The sequence below is a fragment of the Callithrix jacchus genome, chromosome 3 (assembly GCF_049354715.1).
Source record: "Callithrix jacchus isolate 240 chromosome 3, calJac240_pri, whole genome shotgun sequence".
In the NCBI taxonomy this organism is placed as follows: Eukaryota; Metazoa; Chordata; class Mammalia; order Primates; family Cebidae; genus Callithrix; species Callithrix jacchus.
This window is the reverse complement of record NC_133504.1, coordinates 124352244-124372460: the sequence shown is the minus strand read 5'-3', so window position 1 is coordinate 124372460 and position 20217 is coordinate 124352244. Positions and strand designations below refer to the sequence as shown.

The following is a 20217-nucleotide window of genomic DNA, read 5'->3' as shown; positions in this document are numbered from 1 at the left end:
TCAATAAACTGAATATTGAAGGAACAAACATCAAAATAATGAGTAATCTATGGCAAACTTACAGCCAACATCATACTGAATGAGGAAAAGCTGGAAGCATTCCCCTTGAAAACTGATACAAGGCTGTCCTCTCTCACCACTCCTATTCAACATAGTGTTGGAAGTCCAGACCAGAACAATCAGGCAAGAGAAAGAAATAAAGGGCATCCAGATAGAAATAGAGGATGTCAAACTATCCCTATTTGCAGACGACATGATTCTGTGTATATAGAAAGCCCCATAGTCTTGGCCAAAATCTTCTTCAGTTGATAAACAACTTCAGTAAAGTTTTAGGATACAAAATCAATGTACAAAAATCTCTGGCATTCTTATACACTAACGACAGCCAAACTGAGAACCAAATCAGTAATGCGATTCCACTCACAATTGCCACACACACAAAAAAAAATACCTAAAAATGTAGCTAGCCAGGGAGGTGAATGAACTCTACAATGAGAATTATAAAACACTGCTCAAAGAAATGAGATGACACAAACAAATGGAAAAGCATTCCATGATAATGGATAGGAAGAATGTATATTATCAAAATGGACACACTGCCCAAAACAACTTACAGAGTTGATATTATTTCTATCAAACACTCATTGATATTCTTGACAAAACTAGAAAAAAATGTTAAAATTTACATGGAACCAAACGGAGCCCAAATAGCCATGACAATCGTAAGTAAAAGAGCAAAGCTGGAGGCATAGTGTTACCTGACTTTAAACTATATTACAAGGCTACAGTAACCAAAAGCAGCTTGGTACTGGTACAAAACAGGCACATAGATGAATGGAACAGAATATAGCATGCAAAAATAAGACCACACACCTATAAACATCTGATCTTTGAAAAAGCTTCCAAAAATGAGCAATGGGGAAAGGACTCCCTGTTCAATAAATGGTGCCAGGAAACTGAATAGCTATGTGAATAATATTGAAACTGGACCCTTTTCTTACACCATGTAGAAAAATTAACTCAAGAAGGATTAAAGACAAATGTAAAATCCAAAGCTATGAAAACTCTGGCAATACCATTCTGGATGTATAACAAGACAAAGATTTCATGATAAAGACATTCAAAGCAGTTATAAAAAAGGAAAGATTGCCAAATAGGACCTAATTAAACTAAAGAGCTTCTGCACAGGAAAAGAAACTATCAACAGAATAAATGGGCAACCTACAGAATGGGACAAAATATTTACAAACTATACATCTAACAAAGGTCTAATATCCAGTATCTATAAGGAGCTTAAACAAATTTACAAGAAAACAAAACACACCATTCAAAAAAGGGGCATGAGGAAACACTTCCCAAAAGAAGACATACACATGACCAATGATCATATGAAAAAAGCTCAACATCACCCACCATTAAAGAAATGCAAATCAAAACCACAGTGAGATAGCATCTCACACCGGTCAGAATAGTCATTATTAAAAAGTAAGAAAATAACAGATGCTGGTGAGACTGAGGAGAAAAGGGAACTCTTATACCTTACTAGTGGCAATATAAATTAGTTCAACCACTGCTGAAAACAGGGTGGTGATTCCTCAATGAGCTGAAAACGGAAATACCATTTGACCTAGAAATACTATAGAACATTGGTTATCTAATAGGTATATACCCAAAGGAATAGAAATTGTTCTATCATAAAGACATATCCATGCAAATATTCATTGCTGTGCTATTCACAATAGCAAAGACATGGAATCAACCCAAATACCCATCAACGACAAATCGAATAAAGAAAATGTGGCACATACACATTACGGAATACTATGCAGCCATAAAACAAATGAGATCATGTCTTTTGCAGGAACATAGATGGAATTGGAGGCTTTTATCCTTAGGAAAATAATGCAGAAAACCAAATCCTGCATATTCTCACTTATAAGTTCACTAAATGAACACAAAGAAATCATGAACACAAAGAGGCAAACAACAGACATTGAGGTCACTTGAGGGTGAAGGTTGGGAGGAGGAGAGGATCTTAAAAAAAATAACTATTGGGTACTAGGCTTAGTACCTGGGTGAAGAAGTAATCTGTACAATGAACCTCCATGACACTTGTTTAGCTATATGGCAAATCTGCATATTGTACCCTTGAATATAAAATAAAAGTATTTTTAATACCATTACTAGGTATATATCCAAAGGATCATAAATCATTCTACTATAAGGACGCATGCACACGATTGTTCATTGCAGCACAGTTTATAATAGCAAAGACCTGGAACCAACCCAAATGCCCATCAATGATAGATTGGACAGGGAAAATGTGGCACATATACACCATGGAATATTATGCAACCATGAAAAACGATGAGTTTGTGTCCTTTCTAGGGGCATGGATGAAACTGGAAACCATCATTCTCAGCAAACTGACACAAGAACAGAAAATCAAACACCACATGTTCTCATTCATAGGTGGGTGTTGAACAATGAGAACACATGGACACAGCGAGGGGAGCATCACACACTGGGGTCTGCTGGGGGGAAATAAGGGAGGGGCAGCAGGAGGTGGGGAGTTGGGGAGAGATAGCATGGGGAGAAATGCCAGATATAGGTGATGGGGAGGAAGGCAGCAAACACACTGACATGTGTGTACCTATGCAACGATCTTGCATGTTCTTCACATGTACCCCAAAACCTAAAATGCAATAAAAAAAAATTAAAAAAAATAAAAATAAAAGTATTTTTAAAATATGAATATATTTACCTTTAATTTATTTGAAAGGGAAATCCTTTCTCACAACTAATTAAGTCTTTTGGTGAAAAAAAGTTCATTTGTATTGCATATATATCCAGAGTGGAATCACAGGGTATGAATATGTCGATTACTAGCTTTTTAGTAATAAAAGTTATACATGTTCATTGCATTTAAACATTTAAAATATGATAGCAAAAAGAAGAAGAAAAAATTAAACTACTTTAATCCAAGAACTCATATAAGTATTATAAAAATGTATGTGGAAAGCCTTCCTGTGTGGGTGAAGGAAGAGTGTTCCCAGAAAAGAGACAAGCTTGCTGAAGCACAGAATTCCAGAAAATATATCACTTTTAAGAACTGAAGAAAGTTTGAGTGACAGAACGTTGGAGTGTAAGTGTCGCAGAAGTCTAGGCAGAATTTGTTAGGGGCCTAGTAAGTGAGGCCTTATTATACCCAACCTAACGTTAGCCTTTATCCTAAGAACAATGGCAGAGCCATCACAAAATTTGAAGATGAGAAAAAATATGATCTGATATGTGTTTTAGGAAGATCGTTTCTGCCTGCAGTATACAGAGTGGCCTGGGGTGTACCAAGACTTGAGGCAGGAAATTAGATTTTCTAGTAATCCAGGCAAGGGATGATGGGTATGTAGACAGGTAAAATGTCAGTGGACACAAATACGGTTTAGAGGGTTATTAATGGAATTTGGGTAGTGAGAGAGGGACAGTTCCAGAAAGATCTCAGTGTTCTTGCTTGAATTATGAAGTAGCTGGTGGTTTGTTTCACAAGAAGAGAAGGGGAGATCTGGAGCTAAGAGGAAAGTGATGCATTGGCTTTGAATTTACTTGAGTGAGGTGAATCATAAACCATGTAAATGAACATGCCCAGGAGACAGTAGAAACAGTTTCTTAATTCAGGAGAGGTCTAAGAGTTATTAGTAAATAAATGGTTACTTGTGTAAAGGAACTTGAATGAATAAAGAAAAAGAGACAGAAGGCTGAGGAACAGCAATTAAAATAAAATGGAAGAGAAAGAAGACTCAGCAAAATAAACGAAATCAATTGTAGCCAAAGAGGAAATAGCGTAATCAGAACTGTGCAATGCCAGGGAAGCCAAAGGAAGAAAGAGGTCCAGGAATAGGAGTGTAGGCTTCAGGGTCAACAGTTCTGAGTGGTCATATGGAAAGAAAGAAGAAGTACTAGATCTGTATACATGATCATCCTACATTGTTTAATATTCACAGACCTCTAGAAGCGTTTTTCAAATACTGACAGCAATTTATGATTACCACTGCCTAGGTAGTAAGAATCTCACTTAATATTTTATTTGAAGAAAGTTATTGATAAGAATTGGACACTGACTTATGTGAGTATGGAATGGAAGGACCATGGGAAGATGTCAAAGGTGGGATGCCAGGGCCCAAAGCACCCTCCGTAGTGAGGGGCAAGGCAGGCGTGGTGGTATTCTTAACTCTGAACTCGTCTTACAGCCAATTTATAGGGCTGGTAGAGAGAAGGGGATGGACAGACGTATTAGCTCATCGACTGGGAATGTGATCCCTAGCTGAAGCCGAAGAGGAAAGCTGGTGTCGAGACTTAAATGAAATTGAAGGAGGTGAAAGGATAACCTTCTGGAGAAGAAAGAGATGACTTGCAATATATCTCTTTCTGGCATTCTACACTGGCTGACTTATATGCTCTTACCATCAATAATACTTAGGAAGCAAGGAAACACACGGCCAAGCCAGTGTTTTTCAGCGATAAATAGCCCTAGTAGAGTCAAGGATATTTTAGTGTATTACAGTTTAGCTCAGATAACAGTTTTTATTTGATTCCAGCCAGAGTGTTTAATGGCTTAAGATTGGAAAACATCCCTGCCTTTTTGCTGTCTTACAGACAGCAAAAATACCATTCTGGATAATATTATTATTATTATTTAATTAGAAGAAATTGAAAAAGAGAAGGCAGAGAAGATCCCAGGTCTCACACTCTGGGACTATGCCATGCCTGGTGGATCCAGCTGCCAACAGCATGTGTGTCATTTTCTTCTTAACTGTACTTGTTATTTTTTTTTGTTGCTGTTCAATTCTACAAGAACAAGTTGTGCAAAACCATGTTCCTCCATCATATGGAGGAACACAGATGAAAGACATGGCTTTTTCTTCTTTAAAAGCAGACAGTTCCATGAAGCAGGGTCAATATGCATCATATTGATATCTGTACTCCCAGCCCCTAGTACATAAAAGCTGCTTTAAAAATATTTGCTTAATGGGTCAGGCGCGGTGGCTCAAGCCTGTAATCCCAGCACTTTGGGAGGCTGAGGCGGGTGGATCACGAGGTCAAGATATCGAGACCATCCTGGTCAACATGGTGAAACCCCGTCTCTACTAAAGATACAAAAAATTAGCTGGGCATGGTGATGCGTGCCTGTAATCCCAGCTACTCAGGAAGCTGAGGCAGGAGAATTTCCTGAACCCAGGAGGCGGAGGTTGTGGTGAGCCAAGATCATGCCATTGCACTCCAGCCTGGGTAAAAAGAGCGAAACTCTGTCTCAAATATATATATATATTTGCTTAATGAACATATGAGGGTTCCAATGAGGTCAGGCACATATCCAAGTAAGTTTAATAGAGACACTGTGATTCATGCTATAAAAGCAGCACAGATACTGCTGATAATATCAGTAGGGAAACACTCAGATATCTGAACACAGGCACAATACATAATCTACATAATAATAATAAGGAAGTAAACTATATATTGATCCACATTCTAAGGCTGAGTTTGTAACTTCTGTTTGGTGGACACTGTCATATTTACCTATTGAAATTTGAATAGCTTCTATTTTGCAGATCTCTCTTTGGAATATTTGTTTTCGTGTCTACAGTATTGAGTTGTTCTATGGGAACTGGAAACATTCCTACCAGGTAAATATGTTGAGTGTATTTAACAAAAAAATACAAGAGTGTCTGTGGGGTGACTTCACTAAACGATCAATAGAAACCAAACACAAAAACCAACAGTGCAACAATAGGACTGCGTGCAATAGTCCTTTGAAAAGTTCTGTTTGAGAGCTGATACATTTTATTTTTATTTTTTAAATAAAAGATCAAGTCTCTTAAATTATAGACTTCTTTCAAGAGTTGAAAAATTAAAGTGATTCGAGGGAAGCTTTTTAGAATTAAGCTTATGTTCAAAGAAAAATTACTGGGCAAGAAGGATAATTTAACAAGTATTTCTATTAATGTATATTAGTATCTGAACCATATTGAGGCAATCTGTTGTAGAAAAAGAAGTGAATGAAAGGCACTCCATCCCTCCCCTGTACCAGCCTTGCCTCTGTTGTCAGTGCTATTGTGACCAGGGGAGTATACCCAGCTCCCAGAGCTCATAGGTCCTTGGCTTCTCTAACTGGGAAGAATGGGGAAAGGGGCCCCAGAGGCACGGTGAGTTTCCCGTCCAAATAAAATTGTGGATCCAAAGAGTTTTGCAGAAATGCAATTTATGAGAGAGAGAGAGAGAGAGAGAGAGAAAGAGAGAGAGAGAGAGAGAGAGAGAGAGAGAGAGAGAGAGAGAGATTGAGAGAGAGAAACAGCTCCCATGCTGTTGTGGGAGGGGAACCCAGAGCGGGAAATCTGCTTAGGTAGGAGCAGCTAAAGTTTTGACCCTTGAGTTATTCCCTTTCTGTTCATGTTCTGGTCCAGTGAGAGGAGTTCTTTCAGACTTCCTCTGAGTAATTGACCTTTGACTCCGATACAGGATTGGCTATTTGGTCTACAATCTTGAGTTATAGAACCTCCTTCTCCCAGAGCTTTCAGTGGGAATTTGGGACAAAAGAGTTCTAGTTGGCTTTCCCTACCTGGCCTGCATGTGGGAAAGCCAGACAAGGAACTTTAAATTTGAAACCCTTCTGGTCTCCAACCGAGGTATGGAGCCAGGAAATTCCTGCATTTGGAGCCCCTCCCCTAGTGGACCTGGGAAGAGAAGTTTCTTTAACACAGTCCCTCAGTTTCACCTCTGAACAGGCAAGTCCAACTGCTGTTGGGACATGGGTGTCGATCGCTCTTTAACTACTTCCTGCTGAATTGGGGCATAGAAGGAGCTCTACAGTTCAGGTTTTCCCAGAGGGGAGTCTTCCAGGGGTGCAGATCGATCCAGAGGCCCACGATAGAACTTATGAGTCAAGGACATTTGGGGTTCCATTTGCAGGACCATTTGTAGCCTCATGGCCTCAATTCTAGAAGAAACAAATTTGACAAGAAGGTTAAAGGTGAGTGGCCCAAAGGTCAGCAATAATCGAATGATTATAAATGGGCAAAGAAGAGGGTAGGGCCAGGACAGCCAGTTGTTAAAACAAGCTCCACGATTCTGTTTCTTGAAGGTCTTTGGCCTTGTGTTTGATTTGGCCCCTGAGTTCTTTAAGTTTGTTTAAGATAATACCTGACTGGTTTACAAAGTAGCAGCATTCTCCTAAAAAGAGACAGATGCCTCCTCCTTCTGCTGTTAGCAGATCCAGAGCCCTTCTATTTTGAAGAGCCATAGCAGCTAAAGAGTTAAGCTGCTTCTGCAGAGTTCCGAGAGAATGAGCAACCTTTTCCATGTCATCGTTTAACTCCTGAGATACAGTAAAACTGAGTAGAGGTAGCAATTCCTCCAATGTGAGTACCAAGTCTTCCTATTATTCCAGCCCCCACTATGAAAGGAATAATTGGGGTTCGAGTATGACATGGCCTTCTCAAGAGAAGACTCTGCACCTGAGAGTCAGTGTAAATTGACATGGGGGGGCACGGGGAAGGAGAGGAGGCATATTTCCCCAGAGATATTATTTAGGCACAGTAGGCTGAGGTGCCACAAAGAATAAGCCTGGTGCTAGGCAGTTAAGGTCTGGGGGTAAGGCAACCCAGTTTTGGCATAGGGAAGCATTGGAGTTGTTGGTAGAATTGACACAAGTGAAGTTTGAGGTAGATGGAATTTGTAGATTGGTGACCAAGGGACCTATAAGCCCGGTATGATTTGAGGGAGTGATAATATCAGAGGGAGAAGCGAAGAGCTATTAGAAGTATAATTAGGCAGTAAGCCTCAGATAAGGAGAGTTTATGAGATGTAGGCCAATCCATAGGGGCGACCACGCAGAGTCCGGTTGCAAGTATTGAAGTTAAGAGTGACAGTCCTGTTAATGCCAGGATGTAAGTCAAATGCATGAGTAGTTACTTTCCTGGGGATCTTGTCAGAAGAGCAAAGGTAGATCCTCTAATGGCTCGCAGGTGTATGAAGGGTGGTCTCCGGGAACTTCAGGCTGTGGGGTGGAGGGCCTATGACTTTCTTCAGGAGGTGCCCAAGGCTTCAGCTGAGTGTGACAAATCCATGAGTCAATTCCCGCCATCTTAACTGCCATTGAAGTAGACAGAATAACTGAAAATGGTCCTTCCCAAGATGGCCTAGAGAAGGAGAGTCTGAGGGGAGAGACTTAGCAAGGACCAACTCTCCAGGGCACAACAGCTCTTTCCCTTTTTCCCTAGGGTGTCCTTCAGGTAAGGTTCTAAGAGCCTGTTGGTGCTTAGCCAAGGAGGTTATATCTTTTATTAGATCTGCTGTTTCCTTGTCTAATACGAGATCATTAGTAAGAAACGGCCATCCGTAAAGCATCCCATAGGGGCTGAGTCCTATTTTCTGAGGAGAGTTTTGAGCCCTTAAGAGTGCTATTGATAACAGAGAAGGCCACAGGAGGTGGGTTTCCTGAGCCAGTTTCTTTAAGTGTCTCTTAAGAATTTCATTTATTTTCTGCACTTTCCCTGAGGGCTGAGGCCTCCAAGCACAGTGGAGATGATACCGTATTCCCAACGCTGTGGAAATTCCTTGGGTCACTGCAGCTTTGACGGCAGGGCTGTTGCCACTTTGAAGACAGTGAGGGAGACTGAATTTTGGGATTCTTTTATTAAGCAGGACATTTATTACCTCTTGGGCTTTTCCTGTTCTACAGGGGAAAGCCTCAACCCAGTTCGTGTAGGCATCTACATATACTAACACATGTTGATATCCCTGAGACTTAGGCATATGGGTAAAGACCATTTGCGAGTCCTCACCTAGGTAATGACTGGTTTGCTCTTCCCCAGGAGGAACTTTGCAATGTGCCAAAGGATTATTTTTTGGCATATTACACATCCCTTGACTATTTGTTGGACAGCCTTGAAGAGACCTTTTTCTGTAAATATAGATTTGTCCATTCGATATGTATTCTCTATACCCATACGGAAGGTTTGTTGTAGGCTGCTAAGTAATTTCCACTGGCTGGCAGCAGGTAGTAGTGCTTTTGTCTCCTCAGTAGCTAGCCATCCTGAAGGAAGAAGATTACGTCCCTGGGAGTTTGCCCACTCTACCTCTTCTGATGAGTATTGAGGTCTAGTTCCCTGGAGAGGGTTTTCCCATATTAAAGGTCTTTCCATAAATTCTTGTCTAGCTGCACTTTTGCCTCTAGGTCAGCTTGGCAATTGCCCTCTGCTTCCTTCTCATCTCCTTTCTGGTGACCTCGGCAGTGTGAGACTGTTACCTCTTTGGGTTCTTGGACAGCATAAGTCTAAATTTTCCTTATGATATTTAATGGGAGTTACTGCCGAGGTTAGGAACCCTCTTTCCTTCATATGGCAGTGTGAGCGTGGAGAACCAGGCAAGCACATTTGGAATCTGTGTATATGTTTAATGTCTTTGCTTTTCCTAATTTTAGAGCTCCGAGTAAGGGCTACTAGTTCTGCCAGTTGGGCACTAGTTCCAGGAGGAAGGGAAGGTCAATGACTACTGCATATCCTGCCTTTTGAACTCCATTTTCTACAAATGAACTTCCATCAGTGTATAGGTTAAGGTCAGGATTGGCTAGAGGAGTTTCTAAGAGATCCTCTTGAGCCACATAGTTCTGGCCTATAACCTGCTGACAGTCATGTTCTTTGTCTGCCCCTTCTTCAGGAAGAAAAGTAGTTGGATTGAGGGCTGCACATGTGCACAGCTGAAGCGCAGGCCCTTTGAGCATTAAGGCCTGATATTTGAGTAAGTGGTTGTTGGACAGCCATAAGCCTCCTTTAGAGGCCAGAATTTTAGCTACATCATGTGAAGTCCATATAGTTAGATCTTTCCCTTGCAGTATTTTAACAACTTCTGACACCAATATAGCCACTGAAACTATGGCCTACAAGCAGTGTAGCCAGCCTTTTGCTACTGCATCAATTTCCTGACTTAGGTATGACACCAGTTGTGGCACGGTCCCCGAGTCTGGGTGAAGATCCCCAGTGCCACTCCTGACTTTTCTGTAACATATTGGGAGAAGTTGTTCCCTGTAGGAAGGCTTAGAGCTGGAGCCTGCAGTAGTGCCTGCTTCAGGGTCTGAAAGTCTGCCTTAGCTTTAGGGTCTCATTGTATTAGATCGGTGTTAGCTTTTTTGGTTTTCCTTAATCAGAGTATAGAGGGGTTTGGCTATTTCACCATATCTGGAAATTCACAATCGGCAGAAACCAGTTCTTCCTAAGAATCTCTGCAACTGTTGTAAGGTCTTTGGGTGGGGGAAGGCCAGAATGGGTTGCAGATGTTCTCCATCAAGGGCCCGAGTGTCTTTAGACAAGACAAGCCCTAGGTATTTTACCTCTTGCCTACAAAGTTGGGCTTTTAACTTGGAAACCTTATATCCACAGGTGGCTAGAAAGTATAGGCAGTCCTGGGTGGCCTGCTGGCACTGGGTTTCTAAGTTAGCAGTTAAAAGTAAGTCAACCATATATTGAAGAACCAAGGTACCTGGATATGAAAAATAACTAAGGTCCTGACCTAGAGCCTGGCCAAACAGGTGGGGGCTGTTTTGAAAGCCCTGGGGTAACACTGTCCAGGTGAGCTGAGAATTCTGGTCTAAAGGTCTTCAAAGGTGAACAGAAACTGGGAGTCAGGATGTAATGGAACACAGAAAAAGGCATCATTAAAGTCCAGGACTGTAAAGCATGTGCCTCTCCTGGTATTTGAGAGAGGAAGGTTTGTGGGTTGGGTACAGCTGGGTATAAAGGGATTACAGCTTCATTAATAAGCCTGAGATCTTGCACTAGCCTACACTGTACATTAGGTTTTTATAGTCCTAAAATTGGAGCATGACAAGGGCTGTTACAGGACCACACTAGACCCTGAGCTTTTAAGTTCCTTACAATATCCTGTAGCCTTTTTTTGGCTTCTGGCCTTAGGAGGTACTGTCTTTGTTAACAAAAAGAGGTGGGATCTTTTAGCCTTATTCAAATTGGGCAGGCATTCTTTACCCGCCCCAATTGTCCCTCCATTGCCAAACATCAGGATTAATCCCTTCTTCAAACCATGGGCAGCAGAGAGAGCTTTTCTCCCTGATGTTCATATAGATGATAGTTCCTGCTCTGGCTAACAGGTCCCGCCCTAGTAAGGGAGTAGGACTTTCTGGCATGATGAGGAAAGCATGGGAGAAAAGCACATCTCCCCAGTTACAGCTTAGGGGCTGGGGGAAATATGGGGAGACTGGATGTCCTAGGACTCCTTTGGAGGATAACCGCCCAAGACAGGAAAGCAAAACTGAGAAGGCCGCAGCAGTGTCCGGGAGAAGATCGACCTTCTGGCCCTCTATGGTTAGCTCTACCCAGGGCTCAGTGAGGGTGATGACTTGTGCTGGTGCTTGCCCTGGGCACCCTCAGTCCTGCTGCTGGGTCATCTGGTTAGCCACCTCAGGCTCTGGGAACCTTCATCCCCTGGAACAGTGTGCTTTCCTGTGATCCCCTTGGCACAGTGGGCAAGGATGAGGATGTGATCCGTTCCTCTGGGACAGTCCTTCTTAAAGTGTCCTGGTAGGCCACAGTGGTAGCAAGCTCTGCCAGACTGGTGGCTAACCCAAGCCTTTACCTTTTCCAAGCCTATTTGGTCTGCTTGCCTGAAGGCCATGACTAGGGCTGTGGCCTTTTTCTTGTCCCTCCTTTCCCTTTCAGCCTGTTCCTCCTGGTCTCTATTAGAGAACACCAAGTTTGCTAGATTTAGTAATGATTCTAGACTCTGTTGTGGCCCCAGGGCCAGCTTCTGGAGCTTCCTCCTAATGTCTGTGGCTGATTGCCTAATAAATTTGTCTTTCAGTATTAGCTGACCCTTGATGGAGTCTGCTGACAGGGGAGTATACTTTCTTAAGTCCTCCCATAACTGCTCAAGGAAGGCTATTGGGTTTTCTTCCTTTCCCTGAGTTATGGTGGATAACACTGCATAGTTCATGGGCTTTTTCCTAGTTCATCTGAATCCCTCAAGTATGCAGGTTAATAGATGCCTATGACTCCAGTCTCCATGTTCTGAGTCAAGATCCCTGTGAGGGTCCATGCTGGGGACTGCCTGTTTACCTGTAGGGAATCTATCCTTCTCCTCTGGTGTCATTTGGTCATGTACTTGACTAACTACCAGGTGTCCCCAAACTCTTGAACCGCTGCTAGAGCAGCCTCTCTCATTGCTGGTTAGGGTCTGGCTAAGCAATAACATAATATCTTTCCAACCTAATTCGAAAGTCTGACCCAGGCCCTGCAGAACATCTATGTACTTGTCTGTGTCATCTGAAAATTTTCAAGTCCCCCCTTGATTTGCTTTAAGTCAGAAAGTGAAAAATGAAAGCTTTAAGTATGTACTTTGGTTGGGCCAAATTCTCCTCCTACTGCCTGTAGGGGGCAGAGTTGAGGCATCCTAGTAGCCTGAGGTGCCTTGACCCATGTTGGCCTTTCCTGACTCCTCTTGTGTTATAGGAGCTGAGGAGACCTGGTCCATATTGGTGGAGGGAGGAGCCACAGGGAGTCCTGGATATGGGGGTAGTCCTGGATATGGGGGTAGTCCTGAGGAGGGGCCAGTAGGGCATAGGTTAGAAGTCTTACGTAGCTGAGGATTATCCCTTAGAGAAAAGAAAATTTGCACATAGGGGACCTCAGTCCATTTACCTTTTCTCTTACAGAAAAGGTCTAATTGTAGAAGGGTGTTATAATTCTTACTTCCTTTAGGAGGCCAGGTTTCTCCACTCAGCAGAGAGTATCACAGCCACACTGTTTGGCAGAAAAAATGAGCCACTTCTTCTTCAAAGATTGTGGGTCGAATTGGTCCCAGTTATCCAGGATACACTTTAAGAGTGATTTTGCCTTGGAAGGGTGGCACCCATCTGAAATTGAACACAGGAATGTCCACATCTCTGGTTATTCCTTGCAACTGCTAGCCCTGGGGCATCCCCCAGTTATAGTACCTTGCAGTTCTCCTTGCACCCTAGATGCATGATCATCTTTGGGCCCCACCATGTGCCGGGTTTAATCACACTTACTGGTGTCATGGGCACAACATCACTGTCTAATGTCCTTACTGGCTACCTTAAGGACATGAGGACTGCCGGGATTAGTGGCCCTGTATCGGCACTTCCTTGAAGAACTAGGACAGTGAGGCTTGAGTGATGGGTGCCAATATTCCCTAGCAAGAGTTCAATTGACATAGGCCTGACCATAAAACTGCCCTATGAGGATAAACTTGAAAAGGGCCTCTAAGCACAACAATCTTAAAGAAGGTAATGGCTGGCTGCATGGCTGAGGCCGGAGCAATGCCCTCAGGACCAGGCCTTCTCCCCCACCCCACTTTCCATCATAGGAATATGTCCTAGGGTTGTGGGGCCTGTAATTAGCTATTTGAGGCTCAGACCAGGTCTGACTGTGGTATCCTAGATGAAGAAGTTCTGCCGTACAGAGAACTGATCCTAGGCAAGACAAATTGTATGTTATCAGATTCTAGCACCACTCAGGCGGATTGGGAAATTGCAGGTGACAAAAAACACAATGTCCTATAGCCTTCAGTACCACTGATAGACTCTGGCTCTGTTAGGACATAACCTAGTACAGCAGATTAAGGGAACTGGCCCTGTGTATTTATACTGTAGGAGGTCCTCATAGGCATAAGCCTGAGGGAACCACAGGCAAGGGTCCCTGGACTGCCACCCCAAGAGCCTCAAAGTCCTAGTAAGAAGGGTAATAGCCTCCTATGTAGGAAATATCTTAAGAGGAAGGAGCCGGGAAGAAGTTTGCCTCATGGATATCTGGATCCAGGAGGTTGGGGTCTGAAAGGCTGGACGTGGCTCACATAGACGGCTTTTTCTTAGGAGGTCTAAGCAAGGCCACAACCTCAATAGAACCAAACTGGGAGTTGGGGACCACTGCTCTTTCCTCCTGCTGACCCTCAGCTTAGCCCACAGAAAGAAAAAACAGTAAGAAAGGGAAGCTGGTTGAGGCTAACCAATGCTCCCAGTTCTGAAGAGCCAAGGATTGTTAGAGACTCCGTTCACAGAAAGCCTGACACCCATGTCTTTACTCTGGAGGCTACACTAGTTGCTCTTAGATGGCTGACAGTTGCCCAGTTTTTACCTCCTTAACAAATTTAAAAGAAAGGAAAAGACAGATTAGCAAGTGAAAGGGGTCCAATATCACTCACCACTCTGAATTCCGACATCTCCTGGCTGGCTTGCCAACAGATGTAACCCGGGGTGTGTACCCAGCTCCCATAGCTCATAGGTCCTTGGCCTCTCTATCCCCAGAGAAAGGGGAAAGGGGCCTTGGAGGCACGGTGAGTTTACTGTCTGAATAAAATTGTGGACCCAAAGAGTTTTGCAGAAAAGTGATTTATGAGAGAGAGAGAGAGATAGAGAAGACAGCTCCCATGCTGTTGTGGGAGGGGAACCCAGAGCAGGGAAACTTAACTGAAGTTTTAACCCTTGAGTTATCCCTCCCTATTCCTGTTCTCGTCCAATGAGAAGAGTTCTTTCAAAATTCCTCTGGAGTGATTTCTCTTTGACTCTGATACCGGATTCACTACTTGGTTTACAGCCCTGAGCTACAGAGCCTCCTTCTCCCAGAGCTTTCAGTGAGAATTTGGGATAAAAGAGACCCATCTGGCTTTCCCTACCTGGCCTGCGTATGGGAAAACCAGACCAAGAACTTTAAATTTGAAACCCTTCTACCCTTCTGGTCTCCAATGGAGGTGTGGAGCCAGGAAATTCCTGCATTTGAAACCCCTCCCCTAGTGGACCTGGGAAGAGAAGTTTCTTTAACAGTTCCTCACTACCATGTTTGGAGTTTCTATTTCCTCATCTTTTAGACGAAGGAGTTCAGTTAGATTAGTTGTCTATAACCATAAAATTCAAACTCTTCCTTAGTATAGTAAAACTTCTATATGATTCTTCACTATCTAGAATTATAATATTATATTATTATGTACTATCCAGATTATATTGCAGAAGGAATATTATCTCTGTGCACACAAAATTTAGTGAAACTGAATATAATACTCTATAAGGTAGAAATAAAGGGAAAGGAATTTATATTTAAATAATATGTATTTTATTGTATAAACACTCTGGAGCACATAACAAAGCAGACAGCTGCTTGAACTTTTTGAAAATAAGTCAACACAAGAAGTCTACAGAAATAAAAGCCCAGAAATCTGGGCATAGACAATAGAATTAAAACAAAATTAGGATAAATTAATATTAGACCCGGCTGATTTGTAGGTGACAAAAGAAGGGAAATGAAGAAAATTAGCAAGGCATTTCTTTGACAGCTTTATTTGCTGCTTCGTTGTAAAACGTTTATTTAATCTGGATGCTTTACTACTTCATTTGGAAAAAAACGTTGGCAGTGTGAGCACATTGGTAATTCAAATTCCATTGTGATATAAATGAAATAGCCAGAGCTAGGGGAATTATTGCCTTTTATGGTGTGATCAGAAGCCCTCTCTCAAGAGGAAACATTTGCACAGAAAGCTTAAAGAAACAAAGATGTCCAAAGCAGAGGAAGACTCTGAGGAAGTGTGTTGACATGTGCCAAGCAACTGCAAGGAAGCCAGCTCAAGAAGGCTACAGCAGACAGCACAACTCAAAGTGTGGCTGTGGCAGAGGATGAGGCAGAGAGGTGGGTTGGGGGCACTGGGAGTGGAGAAAAGCATATGGTGATTTGAAAGCCACTGTACAAACTTCTGACTTACCTTAGTTAGATAGGAAACCACTTAAAACTGAGCTAAGTTGTAACATGATAAGCATTGAATTTTTACAGGAGCCTCTATTTCTTTCATTCATTAGAAAATGAATCCATTTATATTTGAAAATAGCGTGTACGGCTGTAAAGGAAAATGTAGGTAGACCAATTTGACCAATTAGTAGGCTATAGCGATACTGAAAGTGGGAGATGTTTGTGTCCTGGATCTTAGTGGTAGCAGGAGAGGAATTAATCAGTAAGTGATTGAAATGTAGATATGTTAAAAAGGAGAAGATAGAAGCTGTTAGTGTATTGTGTGTGGGCATGGGACAAAGGGAAGAGTCATGATCAAAACCAAGGTTGAGGCTTGAGCAACTTGCAGAGGGGGCTAGGATTTACTGAAAAGGAAGACTTAAGCAGAAGAAGGGCTGTGTGCAGGAGGAAATGAGATGCCTATTAGGCATTCAAGTAGTGATTGTGAAGAAGTAACTGGATAAAGGAGTATGGGGATTGGAAAGAGGTCTGGGCTGGAGATATAAATTTTGGATTTATCAGTGTAAGATGGTATTTAAAACTATGAGATGACCTAAATTGTTAAGGGAGTGAATACAGGGTGAAAAGAGAAGAGGAGAAGACCTGAAGTCAATGAAGTGGATTTATTTTGGTTGATTCCACAGGAGTAGCTTAGAGGTAGACAGGGAATCAAGAGAGAATGGTGTTCTGGAAATCCAGTGAAGAGATAGTTTCTAGTTCAGCTGTGTCCAGGACTTCTGACTGGTTAAGATGAGGACTGATACTGACAATTTCCATTAATTAGCAACACATCTTTGGTGACTTTGACAAGAATTGTTCTTATGGGATAGCAAGGATGAAAGTCTTAATGAAGTGAGTTCAAAAGGGAAGCAAAAGCTAAGACAGTAAGTGTAGACCCTCTTTAAAAAGAGCTGTGCTACAAGTGGTAGTAGAAGAGGAAGAGAGGCCCAGAGAGTTTTTAGTTTTTATTCTTTTTTAAAGATGTGAGATTACAGAACGTTGTGGAGGTGGGAATAATCTTCTAGAAGACCGCTATCCAGCAGAACTCTGTGAGATAGAAATGTTCTGTCATCTATGTCCATGCTATCCTATAGAGTAGCCACTGGTCACATGTAGTTACTGAGCACTTGAAATGTGGCTAGTATGACTGATGAAATGATTTTAAATTTTATTTAATTGTAGGCCATTTGAATTTAAATAGTCATGTGAGTTGGTGGCTAGTGAATTGGACAGCATTACTTTAAAGAGAGGAAAGTAATGAAATAGAGGAGAGAAGGTCGGCTGTGGCAGTGATAACCCTGAGTAGCTGAAAGTGAAAGAGATCCCAGAGTTGAAGGGGTTGGTCTTAGAAAGGGGCATAGCTGTTGATTCACTGTAACAGAAGATATAGAAGTTGGTTCAGATACTGATATTATTGATAGAGTTGTGGTGGTGGCTGGATGAAATTTCTTTTCCAATTGCTTATTTTGTCCAGTGAAATAGAAAGCAAGGTCTCTAGGCTGTGTGAGAAAGTACAAAAGCAGTGTTGGCGTAGTAAAGAGAGAGTAGAAGGATTTTCCAAGGAGCTCCTTGACATTAGTGCTTATGAATTTAAAGAGATACCGGTTAGCATGACTTTATATTTTTCTCCACTTATACTCAGAAGGCCAAGATGCAGTTAAATTTACCTGGAGTTAGGACTTTGCCAGAAAACTTAACCAAAGGAAAAGGGGCAAGGGAAAGATTAAACTGAAGGACCATTGAAGCTAAGCTGGTTAGGAGCAAAGTGAGAACATGAGGAGACAAAGGACAGTGAAAAGATAGAGGAACAATGGATTGTTAACACTTTCACCTTATTCAACATATAAATGACTCAACATGGAGATTTTGCAAATGAAATTCTAGGCATTTCTTGCTATCATCAATGGTCCAATAGTTTTTTTCTTCTTTTTTTACTATGACAGTTTCAGAGGATTCTTTTACTTTTCTGCATTCATTGTTTCAGGATTCCATATGGTTGCTTTCAGGAATCTACTCCAAGCAAATTTTGTCCAATTTTTAAAATACTAGAAAAATGACAAATTTCCATTCTCTACTAACTTTGTGATATGTAAGCCCCCTGATTAGTGCTTTGTGTTTTCAAGGACAGTTTTGCACTCTCAGAATCCTGCAGGTAAACTGTTATTTACACATATCACTAAGGACTATTCACATTCTTTGGTGATAAAATTTTAATTAAATCAACATTTTACGTAAATGAGTCATTTGTTAAGGCTTATAAACCTTGGGATTATACACAAATCTCCACTTACATGTATGTATCCAGAGTGCAACCCTTTTGTGACACATTTTTATGCAGGCAATTTGCCTTATCTTGTGTTATTGAGTCATGAAAACACACGGAATAATAGACGAGGCTTTTATGAGATAAGAAGTGGTCATTAGCTCTGTTGTATACCTATTGTATTTAAGATCAAGACCCATAGCAAAATCAATACCATAAGTTTACAATTCTGAGTTCTCAACCTGCCTTTAATAAGAAGTCCATCTACTGTCTCTCAAACACTCGTTGCTTTTGAGCCAAAGCTCTTTTGTATCTTCAAGGTTTATGTGATGAATATAAATATTAAACTAAAATCTTAAGTATATGGGAAAATTCACATTCCTTTTACATTCAAATAATATTAAGTTTGACGTTTCCTATCTATTCCACCAGAACTATGAGATATTTTATTTCAGTGTTTAATTAACGCCTTGATTTCTATCACCTTGCCTCCTAAACACATCTAAGGTCCCAGGAAACATGTGAAAAGAAACAAACAAGCAAAATCACAAAAAGATTTGAAGAATGTCCCACTGGTCTTGTTATTCCTAAAAGACCCATTTTCCAAACCCACACTGTCCATTGAATTGCAGAGCTTCATGTTTGGAGCACAGAAAGCTCAAGCATGGAACACAGACAGGAGACCATAGTTGGGGTTCAGACACTTTTGCCAAGTTGAAAACTCCAATCTTAGGTCTAACTTTTCTATGTATGCAATACATAGTCCATTTTGCCATAGTCCTGTCACCTTTCTGGGGACCTGATAGGAGAGGTCTAGAGTCCTTATTCTGATTAGAAGGTCACCTGTTTGTGTATTTCTTTGTCCTGGATAATGTACCTTCTCTTCCCTTCTCAGGTACCGTTCCCCTCAAAGATAGTCTTCTCTTTATCCTCTCCACTTCAGAATTGCTATGATAACCTTCTCAATTACTTTAGGCTTTTACAAAAAAATAAAATGCTAGTGTGTACACACATTCTGCTTTAGACCCAATAAATTTGGTGCTCCCCTAGGGCAAGAGAGTACAAAGTTGGCAGGGAGCACAAAGCATAAAATAATGACTCCATAAAGTATCCTCCCCAGGCTTGGAAAGGTCATCTCCATGCTGATCTGAGCTTTGGCACTGACCTACCTGCTTAGGTTAGTCCTTTGCTGAGGGAGAGTAACAAATGCAGCACACTCTGAAACTCCCATGCTGAGTGCTGTTATGCACATTGGTAGGGCAATATGTTATCTAATTAGAGCTTCGCCACTAAAACTTACTGTGGCATCCAGCTGCACATGGCAGGGCTAACAATGTACTGTATTTCTTGTTCCTGGAAGAAAACCATAGCAAATTCCAAAGGCCTGTTTTTACAGGACTGCAGCCAGAATGACCTACTTCCCTAATGCCCTACTAACCTACTAAAATTACTGAGTTCTGAGCTGTGTCATACGATCACCTATAATACCAGCTACTCAGGAGATAAAGCCCCAAAGGAGGAAGCACATTTCTACTTCATTGAGTTGGGACAAAATCTCCATTTAATGGTGCTTTCAGTGAAGACAAAAGTGATTCAGGGAAAAATAAACCTCCTAATACATGGGGCTCACAATGTAAGACTTATAATAAAGAGAAAAATTCTTTTTGATCTTGTGAACAGACTCAGAGAGATCTTGAGTTTCTCCAACTCTGTATTATATTTTTTCAGATATTGGCTATATATTTCATTTTTTAATATTTTTTATTTCAATAGCTTTTGGGGTACAAGTAGCTTTTGATTACATGGATGACATGCATGGTGGTGGAGTGTGAGATTTTAGGGCACTCATTACCCAAGTAGTATACATTGTACTCAGAATGTAGTTATTGTGTCCCTCACCCTCCTTTAACCCTCCCCATTCTGAGTCTCTAAAGTCCCTTATATCACTCTGTTTGCCTTTACAAACCCATAGTTTGGCTTTCACTTATAAGTGAGAACATAAAGGTATTTGGTTTTCCATTCCTGAGTATATGCCAGTATAGTTTATACATTCACTATACTAACAGACCAATGTTTTAGCTTCTTGTTTGTTAAAATAAAAATTCAAAAGCAGAATAAATAGACATTTTTAGGTAGATATCAGTATTTCTGAATGATCAA

General features: G+C 41.4%; 1 long non-coding RNA gene across 1 annotated transcript; it reads right to left on the bottom strand.

The window, feature by feature from the left end:
- Positions 1 to 6557: 6557 nt before the first annotated feature.
- On the bottom strand, positions 6558 to 14482 carry LOC118152082 (uncharacterized). Its single transcript, XR_004740431.3, has 3 exons — positions 14224 to 14482; positions 12753 to 12916; positions 6558 to 6991 (listed from the first exon to the last, which is right to left on the bottom strand). It is a non-coding gene; the product is annotated as an uncharacterized LOC118152082 (long non-coding RNA).
- Between the last annotated feature and the right edge of the window lie 5735 nt (positions 14483 to 20217).